Below are 6,176 nucleotides of genomic sequence, written 5' to 3'. Positions count from 1 at the left end.
TTATCCGCTCCCTCGCTATTTCCACATGCTATTATTAGAGTACTAGTGGGTTACAATGACTGAATTTGGAAAACAACCGTTTTACAGTATGTTCTCTGCAACTGAAAAAATAGACGATATTTATACACTGTTGGAAAAACCTTTCTTTTAGAGCTAATCTGAGAGCGCCAGTGAATGTCGAATCGCAGTCAGAGAGCCATTAATCATCCTGTCTGTGTTTCCATAAACCCTCGTGAAGCTGGTTCAACAACTGAAAATTATGACGCTGTAGAGAGTTGGCCAGAGTTGAAGGTCTGCAACTGCCGAAATGCAACCAACAGTTGAATTATATAATCGTATAATGGACACCCTGACAATTTTATGCGTTTCTGTGTCCCGTGTGCACCGTCTCAATCCAAACCCATAAACAATAATCCAAATGTTAGCAGCTTTTATGTGTAATCCTAATGAAATACACACAGTTTTAAATTTAGGGGAGCTTGAAACTCGAGTGTGTATTTTGTTTGTTTCCAGATTTCCACAAATATGGCGGGTGGCCACCTTTTGGGTGTTCTGTTTATGTTTGCCGTAGTTCTGTTCATCCCAGTAAATCAAGGGAGGGTATGATTTATGCAGTAATTCAAAACATACACACAACACTGATAGTTTCGTGTTGAAATACTACAACAAAAAGCATCTGTGCGTCCTGGAGTGTGTTTATTTGGTTGTCAAGGCTCAAGCTTTAAGTTATTGGTCTGACAGTACGCAGAGCAGAACAGCTCACCTCAGGAGAACTGCCCCCCCCTCTGACTCTTTCAGCTGCATTTGGATAAAGATAGCCCCAGATCTGTGCTGTAGATTTAGTAATTGGCGTGTATGATGTGGTCCACATGTGGCAGGTCAGCGAGGCCTCAGTATGAGCTGTATCTAAACGAGGGATCTGGATGTTGCATTGAACAGAGCACCAGGAAATAAATGAGAGGTGTTTTGAAGTGGCTGTGGATGTAAATAGAGTCTGACAAAGATTAAAATGCAAATGGATCCACTGTGGTGTGTTTTTGCCCTTTAATCATCCAGGAAAGTTTGCATGTGTGCTCTTTTTCATTGATGACATAAACTTATACCTACATCTGGGAGCGCTTTTTTTAATCCTTTTGTACCTTTCACCTGCTCTACTGAAAGAATGAGTGATATAATGCCTTGCTCAATAGGGCACATTGCTTATTGTTGTGTTACTTTACCGCCATGAGTATCCACTGTGAGCCTTTTAAGTAGCAGGCTTCTCCATGTAGCAACACAAGGTAAAGGGCTAGCAAAAACTGTACTTGCTCAAAGTTAACACTGATAATGGTAGCAGATTTGTTTTGCACAAAAAAAGCTAACATTTTGCTAGCTTAAATAACAGTTGGTAGCAGCTGTGGCTAGCTTAAGGATTTTTTGGCTAGCTGCTTTAAACTGTTTTAAGCAGACTTATTTTTCAAAAATTAGTAGGTTACAACAACTGTTGCTAACATTATAAGCTGTAGCTGACTAGCCAATACAGCTAACTTTTGTATGAGTTGGTTGAAGACACTGCCTCCGGCAACTAGCTAGCAGCTAGTTAATATTACAAAAACTACACTCTGCCACTCCTAGAGTGTGGTGCTAGGTATAATAAAAACATATGTTCCAACAGTTAAGGTAATCTAATTTGCACTCCAATGCTTAGAATGACTATCTCTGAATGTGTTCTTTGTGGTACGACTCAAGAAGCAGTGCTAAGCTAGTTAGCCGGACATGCTAATTTGTGTAGCTTAATTTAAGAAAAGCTAAACTTACTGCTTATCTTTCTTTCACTTCTGCTCTTGCATTTTTTGGTTTGGAAATAGTTAAAAATAAAGTCCCTTACAAGTCTTTATTTAGCATGTATTATTATTATTATTATTAATATTTACACAGCTTTAAACTCTAGCATGTGGAGACATCCAGAGCTTGGCAGCCTTTAATATATCATATTGCTTTCCCAGCTACAAAACACACTAAACCAAGAAAGCTAACGTATAACATGAAAATTATAGAGAAGCTGATCAGCCATGCTAATCATCACTACGTCTGAAAGAATTTTTCCTAAACACTGCTGATTGTATTTTCCTTTTTTTAGGAAAACCACTGTCTTGGATGGATCTGACATATCATGTGGTTTAAATTTCTTCTTGGATCCCATCACATTAAGGTTTTTGTGGAAGGGGGATTTTTGAACCACAAGACTGTGTGGACTGTGCAGCCACAGGCCAGTGAATAATCAAGCATGAATAACATGTTATTTCTATAAGAGGTATGAATCTTTAGACATGTTTGCATCTGTAGGAGGATATATTTCTGCCTCAACTCTCCTTGCACTTCCTCCACAACCACTAACAACTTAATGAAGTCATTTTTAAAATTTCCGCTCTCAGATATGTTTTAACAGTAAAGAGGCTGCGCAAATCATGCAAAAAGAGATGTTCGAAATAACTTGGAATGCTGCTCGTCTGAGAAACCCGGTTGTCTATGGCAACCGCCTGATCATAACACAAACATGCCTCGATTCACTCGCCAGGCAAATGAAAGGCGATTGCAGAGAAAATGTTTTCCCAAGCGATAGGCTCTGGAGGGTCCCTGTGGTGGGCTTTCACTATGTGGGAACGCCGTGTGACCACTGAAGAAGTCTGTGAAATAATATCAGAGTAACAGCTGGGGCCTTTTGCAGGATGAGTGTTCAGAATTGAGATCCGGTTGGTTTATTGGTTTATTTTCCATCTGCTATTTTGTGCATTTGCAGTCAGACTGGCATGAAGAGTGTATGTAGCAGACTAATGAATTAAAGTACAGGCAAAAACATTGAGAATATATGTTTATTTCTTTGCTACTACATAATTCTATTCCCTTTAATTCAGTGGCAAACGTTGTACTTTTGGGCGCCAGTGACAAAAACAATACTGTTAGCTAGATTGTGGGTTAGCAAACTACTACTGCAAAGCTAACCTGCTGACAGGAGGCTTCCCAGACCACAACAAGTGGTACTCAGATCTCTCCTGCTACTAGAGCCAGCATCACAATAACAGCATATCTTGGCAGACTACACAGTAGGCTGAATGTCTGTGGGCAACTGTCGTGTGGCTTGCTTTGAGACACTTGGTTAGTTTTCACTGTAAAGTCTAACAAGTTGAGTTTACTTAAAAAAATTACAAGTTAGTTCAACTCAAACCATCTGAGGAAACGTAACTCTTTTATTTATTGTTTAGGTAACTTTAATAAATTAAATAAACAGTACCCATCCAATTTAATGTATTGAACTTAAAATGAGTGAGTATTTTGAACTTATCAATTAAGTAAGATGAACTTGGTTAAAGAAGTTTATCTCAATTTAAAACTCTCCTGTGTCGACTCATTTCAATTGAGGAAACCGATTACCTTAAACCTTTTAAGTTACATTAACACAAAACAAACACAGTAAAATTTGGTGTATAAGACGCACTTTTAATAAAACAATTTCATCTATTTATTGAAACATTTAAAGTATTTTTCCAATAGCTTCCACGTCATGTGACCCAGTGTCCTCACATCAATGTCAGATGTTAACACTCACTTGGACAACACCCTCATTACATTGGATTTAATTGATGCTAATATTTTATATTAATATTTTTATGTAACATTTTTATGTAATTTTTTTTTTTTTCAGCGGACATGCACCATCATGATCGCCATTGCAGGCGCCACCCTTACAACAATCAACATTGTTACCACTAGCGTCCAAACCGGTAACATTTTTGAGTTACTGCTAATTAATTAGGATGAGTAACGTAAAATTTCTTTGAGGATTGAGTTAAGGTAACTTATTTTATTAAGATTAAGACTGTTTTTCAGTGCAGGACTGTGAAGGACAGCTCGTGGACTGTGAGGAGGTATTTGCTTATTGGACTACAACTGCTCCACCATTGAGTGTTTTTAAAGCAGGACCTTTTAGGTGACAGAATATTTCTGCACAGGAATATAACGCTGGTATTTGCTGAATTCTTTGGGAAATTACTTTTATTAATAGTTCAGCTTTAAGAAACATCGCGAGTCAACAGAAGAGAGTCTATCTCTCGAGCTCTTCAACTCTTGTCACATTTTTTTCTTGTTGTTTCACTCGTTGTTGTCTCCCTATCACATATCATCTCCTCTCATTGACATTCCTGTCATCTCTCATCCTCCTCCGCAAGTGACTACAGTTTGCTTACAACACTTTAGCTCAGCGCCCCTCCTCGCTTGTTTTCCATCTCAGTATGGCAGCATGCACACTGAGCCCATTGTGCACACTTTGCCTACTTACTGGATGCAGGACAATGAGGGAAGCGCCAGTGACGTCAGCAGGTGTGGCCTTGGATGCAGACAGACAGGGTGTCTGTCTCATGTAATTAATGTGAGACTTCAACCTAAAATATCAGAATTTATATTATGTTTTAAAAGATACCAAGCAAACCAGAAGGAACTTATCAGCAGCAAAATGTTTGCTTCCAGGTTCCACTTGTGCAACTGTTTTGTGAGCATGTTTGTGTGCACAGTGGCTCCAGGCTCAGTATTAGGTCATTGTTTTTATATCTGAGCTCAATTAAAGATAAGACTTGGGTGGAGTAACTCATGACTGGGGCTGCGTACACAGACATTCAATCATGCGTTCTTCAGGATTACTTAACGGACTACTTTCTCACCAAACGGACAATTTCTTCTTTCTTTCGTTTTTTTTTTTACATTTATGGAGAAGAAATCGTGTTGTCAAATAACGTGTTTTATTCATATTAAGTGTCTAATTACTTACTGCATTTGTCCTTAGCAAGCTCTAGACACAAAACAAGTTTATCAGCACATTGTAAAGTAGGTAAATGGACTGCACTTGTAGAGCGGTTTTCTAGTCTTTGCGACCACTCAAAGCTGCTTTTACACGACATGTCACAATCACCCATTCACACACATTCACACACCGATGGCTATGCCACCGGGAGCAATTTGGGGTTCAATGTCTTGCCCAAGGACACTACGACATGTAGACTGAGGTAGTTGGGGATTGAACCGCCAACCTTCCAAGTGAAAGACAACCGCCTCCGAGCCACAGCCGCTCCCAATAAGATAAACTTGTTAGCAAAAAGTTGCCATTTTAATCTGGACTCATTTTGCGTCCACTTGGTGAGTGTTATTTCAAAATCAACTCTTCTTTTTGCCTGTTTTTGGTCTCCACCACCTCCTGAGGAAGAAAGTGCTCTTCACGACAAAATGTTCCATTGTTGTCTAGCTACCTTGCTCACTTTGTCTGTGTAATGCAGTGGGTTTATCAGAGCAGTTTTGGATGATTTGATGAGAACAGTAAGGGCCCAATAAGACAGAACACGTTTTAGCAGCTGGCGGCTTTTCATGTCATTGTTGATGCTTTTGCGTTGCAGAGCGCCTCACGTTTTTCCACTCTGTGCTCCTGCCGTTTTTAAGGAAACGCTCTGAGCGCCTCGCGTTGGAAAAACTTCAACTCAAAGCAGAAAAGTGCCCGACGTCATTTCTGATTGTCCAATCGGATGAAAGGAGAGGTGGGCCTTCTGTCAGTTTACAATATAACGGTTAGGTTAATGACAGCTGTTAAAACGCGCTCTGTCTGATCGAGTGTTTACTTCCACAAAAAAGGCAGTGCGGTGCGCCTCGCATTTTACAGCCTGCAAAACGCGTTCTGTCTGATCGGGCCCTAAGACTACTGCAGAACCTGCTGGCAATCCAATACAAGCCGCTTTAATGTCTAGACTAAGGGCAACTCTTTCATCATCACCCACCTCTTCGGTTACATCATAATTACCCATTAAAATAAAACTGATGCTGATGAGAATCTGGTCTGGGATGGAACTAAAGAGCCTTAACTATAATTCACAAAAGCTGTCTGCTAAGATGTAGATGGAGTGACTCTCCACACAACGATGAGAGCAACCGTGCCAAAACATTTGACTCATTTGTCTGCGAGGCATTTTTCCCTAAACCTTCCAACTGACTTAACAGAATTAGACTAAATACAAAAATGTGAATGAACTGCCAACCCCCCTTACAAAGATCCTAGCAACCTCCATTTTCCCACGTGAATCTTTTACTCTTCCCGACTTTCACCTTTGACCCTGACACTGAATAACCTTCTGTGGATCCTGTAGGTCCATATAGTGAAC

This window comes from Semicossyphus pulcher, unplaced genomic scaffold, assembly GCF_022749685.1.
Source record: "Semicossyphus pulcher isolate SPU_LCO1_2020_fin unplaced genomic scaffold, fSemPul1.0.p SCAF_14, whole genome shotgun sequence".
NCBI classification, from domain to species: Eukaryota; Metazoa; Chordata; class Actinopteri; order Labriformes; family Labridae; genus Semicossyphus; species Semicossyphus pulcher.
Note: the sequence above shows the minus strand (reverse complement) of the source record.